A 26,900-nucleotide genomic window follows, 5' to 3' on the forward strand; every position below is an offset into this window, starting at 1 on the left:
AGGAGAGAGGCCGGAGAATAGCGGGGGGACAGGTGGATTAGTCGGGCAGCTGAGTTTAGAATAGATTGGAGGGGTGCGAGAGTGTTTGAGGGGAGGCCACAGAGCAGGAGGTTGCAGTAGTCAAGGCGAGAGATGATGAGGGCATGGACTAGGGTTTTTGCAGATTCTTGGTTGAGGAATGAACGGATTCGTGCAATATTTTTGAGTTGATAATTAAGGTTGTTCATATTGTGCCACTGTTTGGGGATTACCAAGGCCCCTTTTACTTACCTTCCTCCTTCCTGTATTGGAAGTAGTAGGATTTTTGTTTTTCTGAAATTTCCCCCCTTAAAAGGGTTTAAAATACTTTACCAGGTTACCTCGGGGGTTAAAATTTAAATATCTGTTTATTTTGGAGTTTGGCGACGCTCTTTGTATATAGTATCGTCATGTATCAATCATTCACTTGTATACGCCTCCGGGAGGCGGAGGGTGTAACTCCGGACAGTCCGGAAATGACGCTTTGCATGTCATGATGCGGTTCACGCAAGCATTTTGGGGCGTGGCTACTAACGGTCACGTGGTGCCCTGCATACCCGGAAACCACGCTGGAAGGCGGATGTGCGGCATAGTGAGATTTTACATGCGGCGCCCTATTTAAAATGAAGTACTCGTGCACGGTGAGTCGGGTTCTCCACTGTGATGTGCGATGAACAGCACACACAAAGTCTTTGATACACTTGGCTTCTCCCCTGATGATAGAGCCTAAAGAAACGCGTCGGGAGATTGATTAAGGAAGGAGGCTTCCCATGGGGTCCGTTTGTATCTTAGAGAAAAGGGGTGGTAAGCAGGATCTGTGGAGAATCCTCCCCCAGAGTTAGTGCATCGGACCCATGGAATAACGCTGTAAAGGAAGGTTTCTGGAGTCTGGTGAGACCTTTCCTGTTTATACCTTATACTGAAAAAATATATTTTATCATTTGCTGTGCATAGATTTAAAAAATTGCATGCTGAGCACAAGGCAAGTGATTAGGATTTTTTGATGGGTATATTCCATGATGGTGTAATGTTTTAAAGAAACTGTGTTTTCACCATGCTATAAGAATTGCAGCGCTGGCAGGAGCGTCTGGCAGTATGCGGATATTGTGTGTGGTTTGTTGTTTTTCTTTCTAAGCTTTTGCCCTGTCTCCCCCACATACAGACCCCCAGTTGGACATTTAGTACAAATAGTACAAAAGTGTTGCAGCTGAAAATACCTGGTATCTTGTAGTCCTGATGTGAGTTGGGGATCTTTATCTTGTCCGTGGTCATTATAAATGGCAGGTTTTACATTTTTTCTGATTGCAAGGAAAGGTACCTGCAGCTGTTGGAGATAACAGGGAGCTCTTGACATTGATGCTTCTTAGATTTGGGGGCTGCCTAAAATACAGTTGTGGGGGGTCTGGAAAAATGGATTCTAAGTGGGCATCTTTTTGTAGTAAAGGTTGTAATTTCCATGCAGCTCCCCATAGCACCTCCAGATTTGGATTGTAGGTAACTACTAGAGGTACCTGGTTATTTTCTTCTTTAGCTTTGTAATGTAGCAGGTGATTCCTTGATATTCTGGTGGCTCTTGTAATCTGGTTTTCAATTGTTCTTGGATGGTAGCCCTGATTCAAAAAGGTCTTTCTGAGGCGACCAAGGTGTTTACCTACAGTACCCATTATGCACAAAACCTGTGTCACAGGACTTCTGAGAGATTAAGGAATCACCTTTTGCATGTCTGCTACAGCATAAAGAGTAAAGTCCAAGGGCAATTTGAGACTCTGAGGAAGACACTTACAGAAGACACAGAGCAAAAATTACAACAATATTACAACAAACTACGGGCACTTCTGATTCATATCAAGGAAAAGAAACTGTACAGATCGCGCCTCAATTCATTACTCTATGCAAACAGATACAAAACAAAGCCAAAACCTGACAACTTGGACAACCACTCCATTCCAGACACAAAAGCATCTAAAGGTACCTTCACACGAAACGACATCGCTAGCGATCCGTGACGTTGCAGCGTCCTGGATAGCGATATCGTTTCGTTTGACACGCAGCAGCGATCAGGATCCTGCTGTGATGTCGCTGGTCGCTGAATAAAGTCCAGAACTTTATTTTGTCGTCCGATCGCTGTGTATCGTTGTGTTTGAAAGCAAAAGCAACGATACCAGCGATGTTTTACACTGGTAACCAGGGTAAACATCGGGTTACCAAGCGCAGGGCCGCACTTAGTAACCCGATGTTTACCCTGGTTACCAGCGTAAAAGTAAAAAAAACAAGCAGTACATGCTCACCTGCGCGTCCCCCAGCGTCTGCTTCCTGACACTTACTGAGCGCCGGCCCTAAAGTGAAAGTGAAAGCACAGCGGTGACGTCACCGCTGTGCTGTTAGGGCCGGAGCTCAGTCAGTGTCAGGAAGCAGACGCTGGGGGACGCCCAGGTGAGCATGTACTGTTTGTTTTTTTTACTTTTACGCTGGTAACCAGGGTAAACATCGGGTTACTAAGCGCGGCCCTGCGCTTAGCAACCCGATGTTTACCCTGGTTACCCGGGGACCTCGGCATCGTTGGTCGCTGGAGAGCTGTCTGTGTGACAGCTCCCCAGCGATCAAACAGCGACGCTGCAGCGATCGGCATCGTTGTCGCTATCGCTGCAGCGTCGCTTCGTGTGAAGGTACCTTAACTGTGTCATTAATCTCTCAGATTATAAACCCAACAAAGTGGAACTGGCATTCACTGGGAAATGCTGTTATAACATTTAACAACCCTAGCTGGCTATGTGGTGTGTGACACATAAGCAGACCCATCTTGTTTCATTTACGAAGGAAGGACTCCTAAAGTCACAGAGCCTATTTGTACTGGTGCATCAGGCGGCATCATTAAACTGTGGGTCTCCTAAACTGTTGTAGCCTATGCTGTGAGTGGATGGGCTGCCAAAAATTATGATGCACCACAATACCCCTTTCATAAGATGTCCAGGAGGGCCTCCAGAAAAAATGTTGCATTGCATGCAAGGCCTGCAGTGCTACCATTTCATATACACCCCATTACACCTTTGAACCCACATACTGGATGGGCCCATGAAAATCCACTTCAAAATATTCATTTTGTGCTCCTGTACTGCTTTGTTTTACACATTGGCAGCAAGGCGACCCCTGCTGCACAGTCAGTCATTTGCACCTCAATATGTCTTAGAACCCACATACTGGATGGGCCCATGAAAATACACTTCACAATATGCATTTTGTGCATCCATAAGTTGCCAATGATAGACATAAAAGGTCTAACTTAATCTACTCAAGTGATTACACTGTGTTCCAAATTATTATGCACATAGAGTTTAGGAGTGATAAGGTTAGAATTTTTTTGATTGTCATTTAAACTCATTGATGATGATGTGTGTCAGGGCTCTTTATATCACTGAAAGCAATTGCAGATACCTGTGCAAATTAGTTTGGCAGGTGTGTCCAAATAAAGGCAAGACTACTTAAGAAGGCTGTTCCACATTATTAAGCAGCCTACATTTTTTGCCAAAATGGGAAAGAAATAGGATGTGTCGGCTGCTGAGAAGCAACAAATTGTGGAGTATTTAGGTCAAGACATGACTACAATCAACATTGCCAAGACACTTCATTGTGATCATCGCACAATCAAGAAGTATGTAGCTGATTCCCAGCACACATGTGTGCGTGCTGATAAGGAAAAATTGAGGACCCTTTCCAACAGGCAATTGCATAAGGTTAAAAGAGCAGCTGCAGAAAAGCCTTGTCATAGCAGCAGACAAGTTTTTGAAGCTGCTGGTGCCTCCAACGTCCCCAGAACAACAAGATGCAGGGTCCTTCAGAGGTTTGCAGCTGTGCGTAAGCCATCCTGTTGACCACCTCTATCCACTGCAACAAGCAGAAACGGCTCCAGTGGGCCAAACGATACATGAAGACTGACTTCCAAACTGTTTTGTTCACCGATGAGTGCCGTGCAATGCTCGATGGTCCAGATGGATGGAGTGGAGGATGGACACCCCATGAAAACATGGCTAAGGCGCCAACAAGGAGGAGGTGGAGTAATGTTTTGGGCTGGAATCATGGGGAGAGAGATTGTTGGCCCTTTATGATCCCTGAAGGGGTAAAGATGAACTCCATAATCTATGTGGAGTTTCTAAAACAACACTTCCTGCCATGGTTCAAGAGGAAGAACCGTGCTTTCCGCAGCAAGATCATTTTCATGCATGATAATACACCGTCTCATGCTGCAAAAAACACATCTGCATCTCTGGCTGCTATGGGCATAAAAGAGAACAAACTTATGGTGTGGCCACCATCTTCCCTTGACCTCAACCCCATTGAGAACCTCTGGAGCATCATCAAAAGGAGTGTCTATGATGGCGGGAGGCAGTTCACATCTAAGCAACAGCTCTGGGAGGGTATTCTATCCACATGCAAAACAATTGAAGCAGAAACCATCCAAAAACTGACAAATTCAATGGACGAGAGAGTTCAGAAGCTTCTTTTGAACAAGGGGTCCTACGTGCAAATGTAACATCACTTAGAATAAAGTTTTCACTTGAAAACTGTTTGATTTCATTTTGTAATAAGCTGATAATGCTTATAACTTCACAATTGACCATTTTTTTGTTCAAAATAAAAAAAAAAAGGTTGAAAACTCGGCTGTGCATAATAATTTGGAACAAGCATTTTGAATGTTTATTTTTTTTAAAAAGATACTGTTTTCATAGGCAGTTTGTTCCAAAACATTGCAATTATACTAGAATAGTAGATGACTGGAAAATAACAATGACTGCAATTCAGATAGGTAATTCAGAGAAAATATGAGGAAATATTATTTGCATAATAATTTGGAACACAGTGTATTAATGGAGCTTCAGTGCAAAATTTCCAACATATAAAAGTAAATGGCATTTCCACGACAAAAAAAATTAATTACACCTGCAGGCAAAGTGTGCGTTTTCTACACAGAAACACTTGAAGATCATGATATTTTTTTTCGACTGTTATTGTTTCTGATAAAGAAAATCTGTTGCTTCCCTGAAATTGTCTTATAATGGAAAAGAAAAGCATTCAGTGAACTGTTAAACTGTAGGCAAAAATCGTACATTGCAAGATGGTGGACGTTAAACAAGGCATGGTTCCAAAGGTTTTTTTTCAAATGTCAGAAAGCTGCATTCTTCCCATACCAAATCCTTTTCTCAATGTTCAAATAAAAAATCACATATACAATTTCACAGAGTTAAGGAAAACTGACTGAAAGGAAAAAAAGGAAAGGATTTTTTTTCTCTTCCACCAAAACTTGCTAACACTTCAGAGTTGTGGCTGATAAAAATATCACCAATCAGTCCAAAAGTGAGTGAAACAGATTACTTTAAATCCTTGCAAGACTATAATATTTACTAATATGACACAAAATGATGTTTGTTTTCAGTTAAGCTTTTGAGAATACCCAACACAGTCTGAATGATGTGATTGGAGACAGGAGACTGCTACTTTGAAAAAAAAAAAAAATTGTGTACCATGAAACCTCAAGTCAAGCTGTCAAACCCTTTCTTGGTTTTCAAATGGTAATTGAATCCCGACAATATGTTGAGAGCAGGATGCACTACATTGAAGGACGATCAACTTTTTGTCTTTTTTAATGGTATGATGGTTCCCTCTTTCCAGAATGATTTACAGGAATTTTTGGAATTTTATTTGCAAAGATTTTAACACTAAGGTTCAGATACGGCTTTAAAGAAGGCTAATACTTGTAATATAAAGCAATTTTAATTCAAAGTACAAAATTCAAGGATTAGTATGATTTAATAGTATGAGTGAGTACACTTTTGTATATGTTAACATACAATGGTTAAGTATATATTTTGATTAAATATATATAATGATTAAGTATATATAAAGATTAACTACTTACAGTATACTTACATCATCACCAAGAGGCTTTTTACCTCCACTGCATGCTGCATGGGCGTTCCAAATTATGCAGGTATGAGCACACTGTACATGTATAGGTACCCCAGTTTTGGCATCTGTCTTAGTCCTATTTCTCTGGTCTTATATAGTAATTTACAATATATAGCAACTCTAGTTTCACCCAGCCTTTCAAGTGGCCAGCTTTCAAGGTCATTTGATACTGAGATATCATGGAGTCATCAGTCAAGGGGCCATAAACCCTTATAATATAAAAGTCACAAGGATTTAGATAAAACCACCACAGGCAGAGGTTCAGTAAACCTTAATGTTTTACAATGCCAAACAACAGACACATAGAAGCTTAGAACTGTTTGTGAAGTGAATAAACAAACATTTCTCAAGATTGTGTCACTATGAGCATTGTCTGTCACATCTGTAAATGTTTTACAAGAAATGCAGCTATGTAATTTTCTGAATGCATTCAGTAAATTTCAATCTGTATTCCAAATCGCCATTTGTATATTCACACTACATTATTAACAGCAATCATATCTATATTCAGCCTTTCTAGAAAAACTTAAGCTTAACCCATTGAGTACTCTGGATAATAATGACTATCTTCTTGACCAGTATCTATAGGTAAGTAATGTTAAAAATAGCTGCTACTATGTATTCCAAAAATAAAAGTGAGACCTGCAAGAATGTGAAGATGTTCTAAAAAATAACTGTGACCATGCACAATTTTCCATAACTGTTCCGTTCAGCTGTGTAGTAAATATTGGAGACACAATAGATGATCTGACATCCTTTCAAATAATTACTTTACAGATAAAAAGAGCATTTATTATTATTCCTGTTTATTATTCTAGAAAGAAAGAAGGAACATGCAGTCTCCCTCATACAAGTTATCTCCGCCAAAGTCCTCTGCATCTACAAGCATTCACCCATCACTTTTTTGTATTGAACTCTTACCATTTGATGCAGCCAGAGTTATGGCTCTCAAGGAGAGAAACTAATATAGTGGACAAAGAAATATTTGTAATGAACTACTGAGCCAAATTAACAGCATTGCTTTATCAAATGTATATAAAGTGTATTGTGTCTAATGTGAGCAACCAGGCAACACAAACAGGAGCTTTTCAAGTGAGCTCTTTAATGTACACAAATGTTATTAAGTCTTTGCCAACAAGGATGTGGTTTCACCAATGAGGGGTACCTTTTTAAATATATACTATTGCCATCACAGCCCCCTTTGCCCAAAAATCAGTGGCCTATAACAGTACAGAGCACATTAACCCTGGTCATCTATTGGCAGGTAAAGAAGAGACATTGCAGGAAACAGAGTTAAGAAGTAGGCCCAATGTAGGGGTGTGGGTCTCTGAGACTTGTAATGGAGTGCATGAGCTGACAATCACTTCCCCAATGGGTTGTACCTTTTTAAAAATTATACTATTGCCATCACAGCCCCTCTTGCCCAATATTCACCGGCCTATAACAGTACAGAACATGTTCACCCAGGTCATGTAGTTGGAGATAAGGAAGAGACATTGCAGGAAACAGAGTTAAGAAGTAGGCCCAATGTAGGGGTGTGGATATCTGAGACTTAAAATGTAGTGCACGAGCTGACAAACAATTCCATAATGGGGGGTATATTTTTTAATAAATAAACTAGTGCCATCACAGCCCCCCTTGCCTAAAAATCAGTGGCCTATAACGGTAGAGAGCACGTTAACTCTGGTCATCTAGTGGCAGGTAAGGAAGAGACATTGCAGGAAACCGAGTTAAGAAGTAGGCCCAATTTAGGGGTGTGGGTCTCTGAGATTTGTAATGGAGTGCATGGCCTGACAAGCATTTGCCCATGGGGGTAACATTTGTTTAAAAATATTTCATGGGGATCATAGACACCCTGGCCCAAAAATTGGGCTGACTGTAACAGCACAGAAGACGTTAAGCCTGCTGATCTAGTGGTGGAGAATGAGGAGATATAAAGATAAATCATAATGAAATAAAAAAAATGCATAAAAAATGTGAATCCACCGATTAAAGTAAATAACAAAAGGGAGGGGCGAACTTATGTTCATAAATTTGAAGCCAGAATGTATCCAACGAGATATGTTTGTCCCTAGCAACAGCTCAGAGACAGGGCTATAAATAAAAATCTAATATATAAAGCTGAATGTGTGTGTATGTGTGTGTGTATGTCCGGGATTGGCATCTGCACCGTCGCAGCTACAGCCACAAAATTTTGCACAGTCACACGTCAGGACCCCGAGAGCGTCATAGGCTATGTTGTGAGGCAAAATTTTAACCCCGCGCGTTCCAATTCACCAAACAATTTTGCCCCTATCTACATAATGGGGAAAAAGTGAAAGGAAAGTGTTGGAGGCAAATTGACAGCCAGGAGGAGATGGCATACAGGTATGTACTATATACAGGGGAGATGACATACACGTATATACTATATACAGGAGGAGATGACATGCAGCTATATATTATATACAGGAGGAGATGACATACAGGTATATACTATATACAGGGGAGATGACATACAGGTATATACTATATACAGGGGAGATGACTTACAGGTATATCTAATATATAAAGCTGAATGTGTGTGTGTATGTGTATGTGTGTATGTCTGGGATTGGCATCTGCACCGACGCAGTTACAGCCAAAAATTTTGCACAGTCACATGTCTGGACCCTGAGAGCGTCATAGGCTATGTTGTGAGGCAAAATTTTAACCCCGCACGTTCCAATTCACCAAACAATTTTGCCCCTATCTACATAATGGGGAAAAAGAGAAAGGAAAAGTGTTGGAGGCAAATTGACTGCTGCCAGATGTGAACAAGGGGGACTTAAAGAGTGAGAGTGATGGCGCCAAAGAGTATATACCGTACAGTTGCTAAGGTGGGGCCCCGACATGGGATACTCACCACACACGGGGATATGAACACATACACAAAATGCACCACACACTACCACGTGCTTGAACACATATCACCCTCAGCACACATTTCACCACACATGCACCAACCTCGCCACATAAAAGTCAAAACACAAAAGTCGCCGCTCAAAACTCGCCACGAGCAAAACTTGCCACATTCAAAGCTAGGCTCACGCAAAACTCACCTCATGGAAAACTCGCCACATGCAAAACTTGCACACGCGGAAAAATTGCCACATGCACAAAAGTTGCAACACATGCAAAAGTTGCCTCACACAAAACTTGCACATACTCAAAATGCACCACACATAAAACTCGCCACGCGCAAAACTTGCTGCACACAACTTGCTACACTAACCTGTCACATGCAACTCGACAAACAAAAGTTGCTACACGCATGTCGCCACACAAAACTTATCTCACAAAAGTCGCTACATGCAGGTCGCAGACACAACTTGACACATGAAACTCTCCCTAAAACACACACAAGTCTGGTATTATCCTTCAAAAATAAAAATCTGATTAATAAGCAGACAAACTACAAGAGCAACAACTGTACCATATAGGAAATAGGGCAGCTGGCTGTAATAATTATAGGGGATAACTCAGGAGACTCTGTGCGTGGAACAAGACAACTACAGGACACAGTTTTATAAGTGGTAAAGTCTATATTATCACACGGTGATTCAAACCGGTGCAGAGAGAAACTCAAGTCCACAACACTTGGTGCAAATATCAAATGCAGCTCAGCAGTCTATAGGAAACTTCAGAGGAAAATGCAATCACGCAGAAAGTCTATGAAGCACAATTATTCTTGAGGATACTTGACACGAATAAGTCCTTGCTTAGTCCAAAACACAGATAGATATGCATATAAGGCAGTTCAAATAATATCTTAGCTCAACCAGGGAGGTCTGGGTAATAGTCTCAGGTTCTTGCAGAGCAGCAACAGCATACATGTCCAGCAAATGCAGATGGAAGTAAACACGAGCAGCAGATGAAGGAGGATTACTGGAACTGGTGGATGCAGGAGGAACTCAGAGCAGAGTAGCAGGATAACCCCACAGGTTCACAGGAGCAGGTATATAGCCAGGGAGTCACCAGAGGTCAGGATCTGGATGCAAGGCAGAATACTCTAGCACAGACTGAAGGCTGGGGTGGAGTTTTATAGCAGGAAGACACAGTGCACATGAGACTAAAGACGCCATCTTGGAAAAGGGAAATAATGCACAAAAAGGTAATAAAAATGTTCAGAGTTCTGACATTACTCCCTCCTTAGAAGTGGCCTCAGGATGATCCTGGACCTGGTTTCTCAGGGAATCTCTGATGAAAACGAGAAATGTTGGGCATTGATGTTTTCCACAGGTTCCCAAGAGTCTTGCTCAGGGGGATATCCCTGCCATCTTATCAGATATTGGAGCCGATTCCTGCGAATCCTGGAATCAACAATTTCCTCCACCACAAATTGTTCTTGCCCATCAATCACCACAGGCTGCGGAGGTGGCACAACATGTCCCTGGAAGGTATTAGGAGATAGAGGCTTTAGTAAAGATACATGAAAAACTGGGTGCACCTTCATAGTCCTAGGCAGCTTCAGCCGGCAGGCCACAGAGCTCACAATACCGTTGATCTTGAAAGGGCCTATAAATTTCTGTCCAAATTTTTGTGAAGGAACACTTAACTTCAGATTCTTAGTTGCTAACCACACGGAATCTCCTACCTTGAACATGGGTGCAGGTTTACGGAATCTATCAGCCAATCTCTTATAACGTTCTTGAGCTGTGATCAGGGATTCCTTCAGAACCTCCAGATTTTGCCTCATCACAGTCATCCTTTCTTCCACTGCCGGAACCGGAGAATTAATTGGAGACCTAGGTAAAATACACGGATAATAACCCAGATTGGCAAAGAAAGGTGTAAATTTAGTGGAGGCGCTCTGAGAATTGTTATATGAAAATTTGGCTAACGGCAGCAACTCCAACCAATCATCCTGGAGATGGCTGACATAGCACCTTAGATATTGTTCCAGCGTCTGGTTGGTACGCTCAGTCTGACCATTTGTCTGGGGATGGTAAGCGGAAGAGAGCCAGACATTAATATTGAGTGCAGAGCAACACCCCTTCCAGAATCTTGAAGTGAACTGCACTCCATGGTCAGAGATGATCTCATCCGGAACCCCATGCAACCGAAAGACATTCTGTATAACCAAGTTCACTGTATCTTTAGCTGAGGGGAGGCCTGTGCACGGAACAAAATGAGCAGCTTTAGTCAGGCGATCAACTACCACCACAAATTTATTCATGCCCCCTGATGTAGGCAGCTCCACAATAAAGTCCATTGATATAGACCCCCAAGGGCGGGACGGAACAGGTAATGGTTGCAGGAGACCCATAGGTGCCACACGAGGAGTCTTGTAATGAGCACATACCTCGCAAGAGAGAACATAGTCCTTGGTATCCTTCAGGCACGTTGGCCACCAGAAGAATCGGCCCAGGAACTCTTGTGTCTTCTGTACCACCCTGTGACCAGCCAACTTGGAGTCATGTACCAACTTGAGGATCTGCAGACGGATGACCTCAAGGACGTAGATACGTTGATCTCTGAACCACATGCCACCCTTAAAGTCAAGATTAATATCTACATGTGGGTTGGCCAGAAATACATCACCATCATAGGTCTCCCTGCACTCCTTCCACAAGTCCTGATTGTGGATAACTCTGATGAAATTGGCATCAGATAGAATGGTCTTGGACAGGACTCCAGGTACGGAATCCGCAGCATGGATTCGGGATAAAGCATCAGCCTTCCCATTACGAGAACCTGGACGGTACGAGATAACAAAGTTAAATTGATTTAAAAATAAGTTCCAATGAGCCTGATGAGGAGAAAGACATCTAGCGGATTTAAGGAACTCTAAATTTCGATGGTCAGTTAGCAATATGATCTGTTGTTCAGCTCCTTGCAGATGATGCCTCCATTCTTTGAAAGCCGCTACAATAGTGAGCAATTCCTTGTCTCCCACGTTGTAATTCTTCTCTGCTGAGGTTAGTCTACGGGAAAAGAAAGCACAAGGATGTAGCAGACCCTTCTCTCCAGTTATTTGGGAGAGAATAGCCCCCAAAGCATTATCAGAAGCGTCCACCTCCACAATGAAAGAAAGTGTTGGATCTGGGTGTATCAACAGCGGTGCTGATGTGAAACAGATCTTAAGCCGATCAAAAGCTTCTTGAGCCTGTGATGACCACTTAAAGGGCTTTTCCTTCTTTGTCAAGGAAGTAATGGGACAGACAATATCAGAAAAATTTTGAATGAAGCGTCTGTAGAAATTTGCAAAACCAATAAAACGTTGGACCTCCTTAACGTTCTTGGGTACCGGCCAGTCAAGGATAGCCTAAATCTTGGAAATAGAAAAAAATCCAGCTCAACGAGGTGGTGAAAAAGCAAAGTCTTGGTACTTTATTCACTTCATATCAAAAATTAGAGGATAAAACAACAGCATAATGTAATTAAAAACACTATCTACGCGTTTCTGGTGACATAGCACCCTTAGTCATGATAACTTTAGTGCAGCCTGTTCTATGCTTTTATGCATAATTTAAGCACATTTTATGTGCATAAAAGCATAGAACAGGCTGCACTAAAGTTATCATGACTAAGGGTGCTATGTCACCAGAAACGCGTAGATAGTGTTTTTAATTACATTGTGCTGTTGTTTTATCCTCTAATTTTTGATATGAAGTGAATAAAGTACCAAGACTTTGCTTTTTCACCACCTCGTTGAGCTGGATTTTTTTCTATTTCCTGCATTCCTCACGCCTTGACACAGTGTTTCCGTGCTCCGAGCCTCCAGGGACTACAACTATGGTGAGCTGGATTTTTTCTTTAGCCTAAATCTTACCAGATTCCATGTTCAGCCCCTGGGGAGAGATGATATAACCTAATTACTGTATCTCAGAATGATGGAACTCGCATTTCTCCGGCTTAATATACAGATGGTTCTCTTTCAGACATCTTAAAACAGTTTTGACATGTTCTTCATGTTCCTGTAGAGAGTCAGAAATGATTAGTATATCGTCCAAATAGATCACTACAAACTGGTCCAACAAATCTCTGGAAATGTCATTAGCAAGGTGTTGAAATGTTGCAGGGGCGTTACAAAGCCGGAAGGGCATCACAAGAGATTCAAAGTGTCCATACCGGCATCTGAATGCTGTCTTCCACTCATCCCCTGGACGAATATGCACCAAATTATAAGCCCCACGAAGATCCAGTTTAGAGAACACCTTAGCATGGCGGACTCTTTCCAGTAATTCGGGAATCAGAGGCAAAGGGTAACGGTTTCGTACGGTTACCATATTGAGTTCCTGATAGTCAACACAGGGTCTCAGGGTCCCATCCTACTTTTTTCAAAAACATAGGTGCCCCTGCTGGTGAGGAAGAAGAACGTATGAAGCCTTTGGCCAGATTTTAAACAATATACTCCTTTAAGGCTTGAAGCTCAGGTGCCGTCAAAGGGTATACGTTACCAAAAGGAATAGCTGCCCCAGGAAGCAACTCAATGGGACAGTCATAATGCCTGTGTGGAGGAAGCTTATCTGCATTCTTCTTGTCACAGATGTCAGAGAACTCTTTATATGCTGGAGGTAAAGAAAATACCTGTACATGTGGTTCCGTAGCCGTGGACTCAGGGACAGCTTCTGTTAATGCTGAGTTGCTCCTTGTTGGAAAGATAATCTCCTTGGTCACCTAGTTGATAATTGGGTTCTGAGAACGCAACCAATGAATGCCTAAAATCACAGGAAAATGAGGAGAAGAAATTAGCAAGAAAGAAAGTTGCTCCTGATGATTAGTCTCTTTCAGACATCTTAAAACAGTTTTGACATGTTCTTCATGTTCCTGTAGAGAGTCAGAAAAGATTAGTATATCGTCCAAATAGATCACTACAAACTGGTCCAACAAATCTCTGGAAATGTCATTAGCAAGGTGTTGAAACGTTGCAGGGGCGTTACAAAGCCGGAAGGGCATCACAAGAGATTCAAAGTGTCCATACCGGCATCTGAATGCTGTCTTCCACTCATCCCCTGGACGAATATGCACCAAATTATAAGCCCCACGAAGATCCAGTTTAGAGAACACCTTAGCATGGCGGACTCTTTCCAGTAATTCGGGAATCAGAGGCAAAGGGTAACGGTTTCGTACGGTTACCATATTGAGTTCCTGATAGTCAACACAGGGTCTCAGGGTCCCATCCTACTTTTTTCAAAAACATAGGTGCCCCTGCTGGTGAGGAAGAAGAACGTATGAAGCCTTTGGCCAGATTTTAAACAATATACTCCTTTAAGGCTTGAAGCTCAGGTGCCGCCAAAGGGTATACGTTACCAAAAGGAATAGCTGCCCCAGGAAGCAACTCAATGGGACAGTCATAATGCCTGTGTGGAGGAAGCTTATCTGCATTCTTCTTGTCACAGATGTCAGAGAACTCTTTATATGCTGGAGGTAAAGAAAATACCTGTACATGTGGTTCCGTAGCCGTGGACTCAGGGACAGCTTCTGTTAATGCTGAGTTGCTCCTTGTTGGAAAGATAATCTCCTTGGTCACCTAGTTGATAATTTGGTTCTGAGAACGCAACCAATGAATGCCTAAAATCACAGGAAAATGAGGAGAAGAAATTAGCAAGAAAGAAAGTTGCTCCTGATGATTAGTCTTCAACAAAATTTCAAGGGGTACAGTCTCCTGATCCACAGGCCCAGAGATTAAAGGTGACCCATCCACTGTTTCCATGGTAATTGGAGAGGCTCTTTGCTGAATTTCAATACCATGTTTCTTGGCAAATGCGATATCCATAAAATTGCCACCTGCACCAGAGTCAATCATAGCTGCACTGGAAATCCACTGTCCTGAACACAGGATCTTAATAGGGAGAGAACAGTGAGAGTTCTTTTCCTAAAGCTCCTTGGGGGTGAAGTCATAGAAAGTGAATGGAATACAGTGTTTAAAGGCAGGCTATATTCAGAGATGTCAGATTCATCACCACAGTTGTCATACTCCCCTACTGCTGCTAGTACCTTGTTAGGCTGTCTAGGACTCTTAGGACAATTGATCAAGAAGTGGTCAGACTGGCCGCAGTAGAAACATAGACTTTCACGAAGGCGATGCTCCCGGCGCTCATTGTTCTCGCGCCTCTGAACGGAATCAATTTGCATGGGCAGCTCCTCCACCTCCCGAGATGTTTTACCTGCAGGCTCTTTGGAAGGAAGGGAAAAGTTAGAAATACGGTTATATGCAGCAAACTTCTCCTGCCTACGCTCAGTAAGGCGAATGTCAATGTGTTGTGAATTTACCTTTTGGCTCCCTCTAGTGGCTACTAGTGATTTTACTCTGGGTATGTCTATCATCCCTTGTATGCTCACCTGGGTCGTTAGGTCAGGGGTGTTGCTATATAAGCTCCCTGGACCTTCAGTTCAATGCCTGGCAACGTTGGTATCAGAGCCAATCTGTAGTGCTCTTGTCTACTGATCCTGGTTCCTGCTCGATTAAGCTAAGTCTGCTTTCTTGCTTTTTGCTATTTGTTTTTTGTTTGCATTTTTGTCCAGCTTGTACATAATCTGTATCCTATCCTTGCTGGAAGCTCTAGGGAGGCTGGAGTTCTCCCCCCGGGCCGTTAGACGGTTCGGGGGTTCTTGAATCTCCAGTGTGGATTTTTGTTAGGGTTTTTGTTGACCATATAAGTTATCTTACTACATTCTGCTATTAGTAAGTGGGCCTCTCTTTGCTAAACCTAGTTCATCTCTGTGTTTGTCATTTCCTCTTACCTCACCGTTATTATTTGTGGGGGGCTTCTATCCTACTTTTGGGGTCTATTCTCTGGAGGCAAGAGAGGTCTTTGTTTTCCTCTTCTAGGGGTAGTTAGTCCTCCGGCTGGCGCGAGACATCTAGCGACCAACGTAGGCATGTTCCCCGGCTACTTCTAGTGTTGGCGTTAGGAGTAGATATATGGTCAACCCAGTTACCACTGCCCTATGAGCTGGATTTTTGTACTTCGCAGACTTGCTGATATCTCTGAGACCCTCGCCATTGGGGTCATAACAGTTTGCCAGGCCCGTATTAAATGTTAAATGCATTGCAGAAGCGGGATTATAAGAAAGAAAGTTCTGAGTTTTTTTTTCTCTCTCTCATTTTTTTTTCTTTTCCCCTTTACCTCTGAGTGGCTTGTGTTTGCTGCAGACATGAATGTCCAGACCTTGATTACAAGTGTGGACCAGCTTGCTGCTCGTGTGCAGGGCATACAAGATTATGTTATCAGAAATCCTATGTCAGAACCTAAGATACCGATTCCTGAACCTTTTTCCGGAGACCGATTTAAATTTAGAAATTTCAGGAATAATTGTAAATTGTTTTTGTCCCTGAGACCCTGTTCATCTGGAGACTCCGCTCAGCAAGTAAAAATTGTTATTTCTTTTTTACGGGGCGACACTCAGGATTGGGCCTTCTCGCTGGCGCCAGGAGATCCGACATTGGCTGACATTGATGCGTTTTTTCTGGCGCTCGGTTTGCTTTATGAGGAACCCAATCTTGAGATTCAGGCAGAAAAAGCCTTGCTGGCGATGTCTCAGGGCCAGGACGAGGCTGAAGTGTATTGCCAAAAATTTCGGAAATGGTCCGTGCTGACCCAGTGGAACGAGTGTGCATTGGCTGCAAATTTTAGAAATGGCCTTTCTGAAGCCATTAAGAATGTGATGGTGGGTTTTCCCATTCCCACAGGTCTGAATGATTCTATGGCCCTGGCTATTCAAATCGACCGGCGGTTGCGGGAGCGCAAAACCGCAAATCCCCTCATGGTGTTGTCTGAACAGGCACCTGATTTAATGCAATGTGATAGAATCCTGACTAGAAATGAGCGGAAAATTCATAGACGCCAGAATGGCTTGTGTTACTACTGTGGTGATTCTACACATGTTATCTCAGCATGCTCTAAACGTCTTACTAAGGTTGTTAGTCCGGTCGCCATTGGTAATTTGCAACCTAAATTTATTCTATCTGTAACTTTGATTTGCTCACTGTCATCATATCCTGTCATGGCGTTTGTGGACTCAGGTGCGGCCCTGAGCCTTATGGATCTGTCATTTGCCAAACGCTGCGGATTTGTTCTTGAGCCATTGGAAAATCCTATCCCTCTTAGGGGTATTGATTCTACGCCATTGGCAAAAAATAAACCGCAGTTTTGGACACAGGTTACCATGTGCATGACTCCCGAACATCGGGAGGTAATACGTTTTCTTGTTCTGCATAAAATGCATGATTTGGTTGTTTTGGGTTTGCCATGGTTACAGACCCATAATCCAGTCTTGGACTGGAAGGCTATGTCAGTGTCAAGTTGGGGCTGCCATGGAATTCATGGAGATTCCCTGCCCTTGTCTATTGCTTCTTCTACGCCTTCGGAAGTTCCGGCGTATTTGTCTGATTATCAGGATGTCTTCAGCGAGTCTAAGTCCAGTGCACTGCCTCCTCATAGGGAATGTGACTGTGCAATAGATTTGATTCCTGGCAGTAAGTTTCCTAAGGGGAGACTGTTTAATCTGTCGGTACCTGAACATACCGCGATGCGTTCATATATCAAGGAGTCTCTTGAGAAGGGGCATATCCGTCCTTCTTCTTCCCCTCTTGGTGCGGGATTCTTTTTTGTGGCCAAAAAGGACGGATCTTTGAGGCCTTGTATTGACTATCGGCTTTTAAATAAGATCACTGTCAAATTTCAGTATCCTTTGCCGCTGTTGTCAGATTTGTTTGCCCGGATTAAAGGTGCCAAGTGGTTCACCAAGATAGACCTTCGTGGTGCGTACAACCTTGTGCGCATTAGGCAGGGCGATGAATGGAAAACCGCATTCAATACGCCCGAAGGTCATTTTGAGTACTTGGTGATGCCATTTGGGCTCTCTAATGCACCTTCAGTTTTTCAGTCCTTCATGCATGACATTTTCCGGAAGTATCTGGATAAATTTTTGATTGTTTATCTGGATGATATTCTGGTTTTTTCTGATGATTGGGAATCGCATGTGGAGTAGGTCAGGATGGTTTTTGAGATTCTGCGTGAAAATTCTTTGTTTGTAAAAGGCTCAAAGTGTCTCTTTGGTGTACAGAAGGTTCCCTTTTTGGGGTTCATTTTTTCCCCTTCTGCTGTGGAGATGGATCCAGTCAAGGTTCGAGCTATTCATGATTGGACTCAACCCTCGTCAGTTAAGAGTCTTCAGAAGTTCTTGGGTTTTGCTAACTTCTACCGTCGTTTTATCGCAAATTTCTCTAGCGTTGTTAAACCGCTGACGGATATGACCAAGAAAGGCTCTGATGTAGCTAACTGGGCTCCTGCTGCCGTGGAGGCTTTCCAGGAGTTGAAACGCCGGTTTACTTCGGCGCCTGTTTTGTGCCAGCCTGACGTCTCACTTCCCTTTCAGGTTGAGGTGGATGCTTCGGAGATTGGGGCAGGGGCCGTTTTGTCGCAGAGAGGCCCTGGTTGCTCTACTATGAGACCTTGTGCCTTTTTCTCTAGGAAGTTTTCGCCGGCAGAGCGAAATTATGATGTGGGCAATCGGGAGTTGTTGGCCATGAAGTGGGCATTTGAGGAGTGGCGTCATTGGCTCGAGGGTGCTAAGCATCGTGTGGTGGTCTTGACTGATCACAAAAATTTGATGTATCTCGAGTCTGCTAAACGCCTGAATCCTAGACAGGCCCACTGGTCATTGTTTTTCTCCCGTTTTGACTTTGTGGTCTCGTATTTACCAGGTTCTAAGAATGTGAAGGCCGATGCTCTGTCTAGGAGCTTTGTGCCTGATGCTCCTGGAGTCGCTGAACCTGAGGGTATTCTTAAGGAAGGAGTTATCTTGTCAGCTATTTCTCCAGATCTGCGACGTGTGTTGCAGAGATTTCAGGCTGGTAGGCCTGACTCTTGTCCACCTGACAGATTGTTTGTGCCTGCTAAATGGACCAGCAGAGTCATTTCCGAGGTTCATTCCTCAGTGTTGGCAGGGCACCCGGGAATTTTTGGCACCAGAGATCTGGTGGCCAGGTCCTTTTGGTGGCCTTCCTTGTCAAGGGATGTGCGGTCATTTGTGCAGTCCTGTGGTACTTGTGCTCGAGCTAAGCCTTGCTGTTCTCGTGCCAGCGGGTTGCTCTTGCCCTTGCCTGTCCCGAAGAGACCTTGGACACACATCTCTATGGATTTCATTTCGGATCTTCCGGTGTCTAAGGGCATGTCTGTCATCTGGGTGATATGTGATCGTTTCTCCAAGATGGTCCATCTGGTTCCTTTGCCTAAGCTGCCTTCCTCTTCTGATCTGGTTCCTGTGTTCTTCCAGAACGTGGTTCGTTTGCATGGCATTCCTGAGAATATTGTATCGGACAGAGGATCCCAGTTTGTTTCCAGGTTCTGGCGATCCTTTTGTGGTAGGATGGGCATTGATTTGTCGTTTTCGTCCGCTTTTCATCCACAGACTAACGGACAAACGGAACGAACTAATCAGACTCTGGAGGCGTATTTGAGGTGTTTTGTCTCTTCTGATCAGGATGATTGGGTGACCTTCTTGCCGTTGGCTGAATTTGCCCTTAATAATCGGGCTAGTTCTGCCACCTTGGTTTCGCCATTTTTCTGCAACTCCGGTTTCCATCCTCGTTTTTCCTCGGGACATGTGGAGCCTTCTGACTGTCCTGGAGTGGATTCTGTGGTGGATAGGTTGCAGCGGATCTGGAATCATGTGGTGGACAACTTGAAGTTGTCACAGGAGAAGGCTCAGCGTTTTGCCAACCGCCGCCGCGGTTTGGGTCCCCGACTTCGTGTTGGGGATTTGGTATGGCTGTCTTCTCGATTTGTTCCTATGAAGGTCTCCTCTCCCAAATTTAAGCCTCGATTCATTGGTCCTTACAAGATATTGGAGATCCTTAATCCTGTATCCTTTCGCCTGGATCTTCCGGTGTCGTTTGCCATTCACAACGTATTTCATAGGTCCTTGTTGCGGCGGTACGTTGTGCCTGTGGTTCCTTCTGCTGAGCCTCCTGCTCCGGTGTTGGTTGAGGGTGAGTTGGAGTACGTGGTGGAGAAGATCTTAGATTCTCGTCTCTCCAGGCGGAGGCTTCAGTACCTGGTCAAGTGGAAGGGCTATGGTCAGGAGGATAATTCCTGGGTGGTCGCCTCTGATGTGCATGCGGCCGATTTAGTTCGTGCCTTTCACGCCGCTCATCCTGATCGCCCTGGTGGTCTTGGTGAGGGTTCGGTGACCCCTCACTAAGGGGGGGGTACTGTTGTGAATTTACCTTTTGGCTCCCTCTAGTGGCTACTAGTGATTTTACTCTGGGTATGTCTATCATCCCTTGTATGCTCACCTGGGTCATTAGGTCAGGGGTGTTGCTATATAAGCTCCCTGGACCTTCAGTTCAATGCCTGGCAACGTTGATATCAGAGCTAATCTGTAGTGCTCTTGTCTACTGATCCTGGTTCCTGCTCGATTAAGCTAAGTCTGCTTTCTTGCTTTTTGCTATTTGTTTTTTGTTTGCATTTTTGTCCAGCTTGTACATAATCTGTATCCTATCCTTGCTGGAAGCTCTAGGGAGGCTGGAGTTCTCCCCCCGGGCCGTTAGATGGTTCGGGGGTTCTTGAATCTCCAGTGTGGATTTTTGTTAGGGTTTTTGTTGACCATATAAGTTATCTTACTACATTCTGCTATTAGTAAGTGGGCCTCTCTTTGCTAAACCTAGTTCATCTCTGTGTTTGTCATTTCCTCTTACCTCACTGTTATTATTTGTGGGGGGCTTCTATGCTACTTTTGGGGTCTATTCTCTGGAGGCAAGAGAGGTCTTTGTTTTCCTCTTCTAGGGGTAGTTAGTCCTCCGGCTGGCGCGAGACATCTAGCGACCAACGTAGGCATGTTCCCCGGCTACTTCTAGTGTTGGCGTTAGGAGTAGATATATGGTCAACCCAGTTACCACTGCCCTATGAGCTGGATTTTTGTACTTCGCAGACTTGCTGATATCTCTGAGACCCTCGCCATTGGGGTCATAACACAATGCGCACACAATGCTGAATAAATGTCTCTACCTCTTGTGGTGACTCAGAGCGAGCTAGTTCATCTTTTACAATACTAGAAAGACCCCTTTTAAAAATAGGCAATTGTGCATAACTGTCCCAAATGGTATCTACCGCTAATCTCCTGAATTCAGTAGCATACTCAATAATAGAACGTTTTGCCTGGCATAAAGACAATAAAGCAGATTCAGCAGTTGCACAGCGATTAGGATCATCAAACATTAGTGCCATAGCGGCCAAGAAATCATCCAAGTTATTTAACCGTGGGTCACGAGACTCAATCATCGGATTCACCCAGGCGAGCGCTCGTGCGGTCAGCAGCATTATTACACACAATACTTTGGATCTATCATTAGGAAAACGGTGAGCATGCACATCAAAATATAGCATACATTGATTCACAAAGCCACGAAATTTGTCGCGATCACCATTAAATCTGAATGGGGGCAACTTAGGTGGGCTAGCTGGTGGCGGTTGCCCAGAGGTAAAAGTCGCTTGTGCAGCTATTTGCGTGCTTATGTCCTGAAAAGCCCATCCATACTGGGACTCTATGACAGCAAGTTTGTTTTCCTGGGCTGCCATGCAGGTGCTTAAGTCCTGCAAAGTCTGTCCAAACTCTTGTTGATTGTGTTCAAAGCTTCCAAACCTCTTTTGCAGACCTTCCACATCTTTCTGCAGTGATCTAATTATGGAAAACACCTGCTCTAGTCTGCTTTCTGCAGTCATTGTTCTAACAGTCTCCTTTTTTTTTTTTAGGCTAGAGTATCCTGTAATAATCATAGGGGATAACTCAGGAGACTCTTTTCATGGAACAAGACAACTACAGGACACAGTTTTATAAGTGGTAAAGTCTATATTATCACACGGTGATTCAAACTGGTGCAGAGAGAAACTCAAGTCCACAACACTTGGTGCAAATATCAAATGCAGCTCAGCAGTCTATAGGAAACTTCAGAGGAAAATGCAATCACGCAGAAAGTCTATGAAGCACAATTATTCTTGAGGATACTTGACACAAATAAGTCTTTGCTTAGTCCAAAACACAGATAGATATGCTTATAAGGCAGTTCAAATAATATCTTAGCTCAACCAGGGAGGTCTGGGTAATAGTCTCAGGTACTTGTAGAGCAGCAACAGCTTACATGTCCAGCAAATGGTTACCCGGGGGCCTCGGCATCGTTGTCGCTATCGCTGCAGCGTCGCTTCGTGTGAAGGTACCTTTAGTGCAAAAATCAAGCTATGAAAAAACTTTTAGAACACTAATTAACACAAAACTATATTGAGAACTGCTCAGTTCAAGTACTAATCCCAAAGAAATTAATGAGATGATGCGTCGCATTTACCAACAAGTGCTATAAATAAGATACCAAAAATGTCAAAAACTTGAGCCAATCTGGCAAAACTGATAGCATATTCAGAATCAGCACCCCAAAAATACCCCAAATTCATTAAAATATTTTGGACACCAGAAAAAAATTTTTTTTTGTTGACCTGTGTAATAGATAGATACGATAGATAGATAGATAGATAGATAATAGATAAACTGATGATTGATAGATACGATAGATAGATAGATAGATAGATAGATAGATAGATAGATAGATAGATACGATAGATGGATCACACAAGCGAGAAACTCGGACGAGTCTCACATCTTAATACCTGGCTCTGCCACCGGCACTCGGGTGTGGAGCGTGCAGCTGCATGTATTTCTATGCAGCTGCACGCTCCACTCCCGAGTGCCGGCGCCAGTGTCGGGTATTAAGATGCGAGACTCGTCCGAGTTTCTCGCATATGTGATCCCAGCCTTAAATAAAGACACACACACAAAATCTGCTTTAGGCCGGGGTCACACTCGTGAGAAACTCACACAAGTCTCTCGCTTCAATACCCGGCACTGCCACCGGCACTCGGAAGCTTAGCGTGTGGCTACATGTATTTCTATGCAGCTGAACGCTCCGGTCCCGAGTGCCAGCGGCAGTACCGGGTATTGATGCCGGCCTTAAATGCAATATGTTTAACTTAAAAAAAATGGCGTGGGCTCCTGAGCAATTTTCTGCGCCAGAGGGGGAAAGCCGATGGCTGGGGGCCAATATTTGTAGCCTGGAAAGGGTGTAATACCCATGGCCCCTCTCTAGGCTATGAATATCAGCCTGCAGCTGTCTGCGTAGCCTTTACTGGCTATTAAATTAAGGGGACCCCCCAAGAAATGACGTGGGGTCCCCCTATATTCTATAGCCAGAAAGGCTACACAGACAGCTACGGGCTTATATTCATAGCCTAGACAGGGGCCATGGTTATTGGCCCCCCCGGCTACAAATACCAGACCCCAGCCGCCCCAGAAATGGCACATCTGTAAGATGCGCCAATTCCGGCACTTAGCCCCTCTTTTCCCACTCCCCTGTAGCGGTGTATGTATTGTATGTATGTTATGAATGTTGCATGTTCTGTATATATGTACAGTATGTTGCATGTCGCATGTTGCATGCTGCATGTTGCATGTTGCATGATGCATGTTGTCGCATGTCGCATGTTGCATGTCGAGGCTGTTGCATGTCATCGCATGTTGCATGTCAATGTGGCATGTTGCATGTCTCATGTTGTTGCATGTTGCATGTTGTCGCATGTCGTCGCATGTTGCATGTCGTATGTCACATGTTGCATGTTGTCGCATGTCGTATGTCGCATGTTGCATGTTGTCACATGTTGCATGTTGCATGTCGCATATTTCATGTTGTATGTCGCATGGGCATGTTGCATGTGGTATGTCACATGTTGCATGTCGTATGTCGCATGTTGCATGGTGTATGTTGCATGGTATATGTTGTATGGTGTATGTTGTGTGTGGTATGTTGTGTGCTGTATGTGCACACAGTCTAGACGAGTCTAGCCCTGCTACATCTGGATGCCTGACATCTAGATGTAGCAGAGCCTGTAGATGATCGCCGGAGATAACTCTCCAGTGATCTCCTACACTACAGAGTTCTCACAATCTGCTGATCAGCTGTTTGCGAGAATCAGACTAGTGACCGGAGATAACTCCCGGTCACGTGCAAGGCAGTTCTCGTGATAACATAAGTTTTCGCGAGAACTGCAGTGGACGACGGACTTCCGGTGGCGGTACAGATGAGCCGGCAGACATGCGTAGTAAGCTGCGTGTACGCAGTTTCTACGCATGTGACTAATCATTAGATGCGATAAAATCGCATCTAATGATAGTCTATGGTAAATTTATGGGACGGCGACGGAGCGTCAACGCCATGTTAACAGACATGCTGTGTTCTGTCTTCATACACGTTGATACGGTGTGTGATCCGACATACGGCATAAACCACTTCTGTCTCCCAAATAAGCAGACTGTTCTCTGTAGTCTAACTTGTTTATTGATAAACATGAGCGCGGTAAAACTATAAGAATACAAATGATTTGGGTAAGTATTGGGCAAATAACAGCACAACTGATACTTATAACTAGCAGAAAAGTATACAGGATGATGCAACTTCTACATATAACTACATACAGCAAGTGACTGGTAATAGATTTCTAACTGCTATGCAATAAATCACATTCAGTAGAACACTGTATTGCAAGAACAGGGGTAACAATCTTACCGGATAAACTTAACCCGGGTGGCAAGTAAGTGAAGTAGTTCCAACACCGCAGATTAACACGAGTGTACAGGAAAATACACAGAGAGAAAATGGGTGATTCCCCTATCCCATGATACCTTGGTGCAACCCAGAATGCAACACTCTGATTATTACTGAAAAACACAGGTAATAAATTTAACCGCCACTGGGTGGTGCTACAACACAGCAAAAAAACAAAAACTAATATTACTAAAATTTTAATGCTTGAAACGAACCCCTGTCCTTATTAGAAAGGGCAGAACACTCCCCGCTTGGCATCAACCGATGCCACACACAGCTCTTTTGGCAAAAACAGTAAGACAAGTTCCGCAACTGGTCTGAGGAATTAAACAAACGAGGGCACGAACAAGCGAGTTCCAAGTTGAGAACTTATTGAAATGGTGGGATTTGAGGTGATTGTCTTTAGTCACGGTACGTAGAACGGATACCTGAGGGCGGATTTCCTCATCTGCCTCTGGATCTACCAGTTCAAAGTTGTTTGACTCGTCCATGTATGGCGTCGAACGGTATAAGAAGTAGGGCCAGTAAACCAGGTCGTGTCCTTAAGGTGACTTGCTTCAACGGATCTGGTTGTGTGGTCCGCAGGATTGTGGTTTGTGGACACATAGTGCCACTGTTTAGGTTCGGTGGATCTCCTGATCCTTAGCACCCGATTGCTGACATAGACATAAAAGCGACGAGTTTCATTGCCAATGTACCCTAACACTACCTTGCTGTCTGTGTAGAACTCGACTTCTTTTATTTCCAGGTCCATTTCTGTAGAGATAAGCTCAGCTAACTCTACTGCTAACACAGCTGCACAGAGTTCCAGTCTGGGTACTGTGTCTTCACGGAGTGGGGCCAGTTTTGTCCGGCTCATAACAAGCCTTACATGGCACTGTTCATTGATGTCAGTAGTTTTCAAATACGCCACTGCTGCAATTGCTTTGGTTGAGGCATCGCAGAAGATACAAAGTCTTTGCATCTTGATTTCTGTTGATGGCACAGAAGCATATGGTCGTGCCACGTAGAGACTTGACAGGGCTTCTAAAGAGTTCTTCCATCTCACCCACAAGTCTCTTCTCTCGCTGGGAAGCGGATCATCCCAGGCTCCGCTGCATGGGAAGGGAGTCCGTGCTTAAATCCAAGTCTTTTAAATCGGTTGAGTAGTCTTGAGAGGGAAAGGCTGCCATTAGTCTTTGGCTGTTGGAAGCAATTTTGTGCAACCTCAAATTGGATGAAGCGAGCATTTCTTGTGCCCTTTTCAGGAGACTGACTGCCGACTCATCTGTGGGTGTGGATTTCAGGCAGTCATCTACGTAGAAATCCTTTTCCACAAACGATCTTACATCCGATCCATACTTTGCTTCATCCTCTCTGGCTGAATGTCTAAGGCCATAGATAGCGACAGCAGGGGAAGGGCTGTTCCCGAAGATGTGTACCTTCATACGATATTCCACGATGCCCTTGTAGCGGTCATTATCACGGTACCAGAGGAACCTCAAGTAGTTTCTGTGTTCTTCTTTAACAAGGAAGCAGTGAAACATCTGTTGTATGTCGGCCATAAATGCTACTGCATCTTTGCGGAAACGAAGAAGTACTCCCAGAAGTATGTTGTTGAGGTCTGGACAAGACAGAAAGACGTAATTTAGAGAAACACCTTCATATCTGGCACTTGAGTCAAATACCACTCTTATCTGACCTGGTTTCTTCGGATGATACACGCCGAAAATAGGTAAGTACCAACATTCCTCGGAATCTTGGAGTACAGGTGCAATTTCCGTGTGGCCACTCTGGAATATTCTCTCCATGAAGGCAAAGAAGTGTTCTTTTGTATCTGGTGCCTTCTGCAGTTTGCGTGTAAGGGAGACAAATCGACTGTAGACAAGTTCTCTGTTGTTGGGTAAGCGTTGCCTCCGTGGTTTGAATGGTAAAGGTGCGACCCAATTCTTTGATTCATCTCTTACTATCTCTCGCTCCATGATGTCCAAGAACAGTCTGTCCTCTATGGACATTGCTACCTGGTTGTCTTCTCTTGTCCTGTGGAAAACTGTGCACCTTATATGATCTTGCTCTCTGTCGCATGCATGGTCTTCACAGGAAGGATCAGCTAACGGACAAGGTGGAGGGGTGTGGTGTGGCAATTCTTTAATCAGGAAACTGCTCTCGCATGGCTGGAAGAGAGACGGACGTCCATTCTCGAGGGTATTGGTGAGCATGCTGTTGACTGATGTCGGCCTGTGTGCTCCACCCAAACAGACGTCTCCCACAATGACCCATCCTAGGTCAAGTCTCTGAGCATATGGGGCATTTTGTGGGCCGTTAA

This window comes from Ranitomeya variabilis, chromosome 3, assembly GCF_051348905.1.
Source record: "Ranitomeya variabilis isolate aRanVar5 chromosome 3, aRanVar5.hap1, whole genome shotgun sequence".
Lineage (NCBI taxonomy): Eukaryota > Metazoa > Chordata > Amphibia > Anura > Dendrobatidae > Ranitomeya > Ranitomeya variabilis.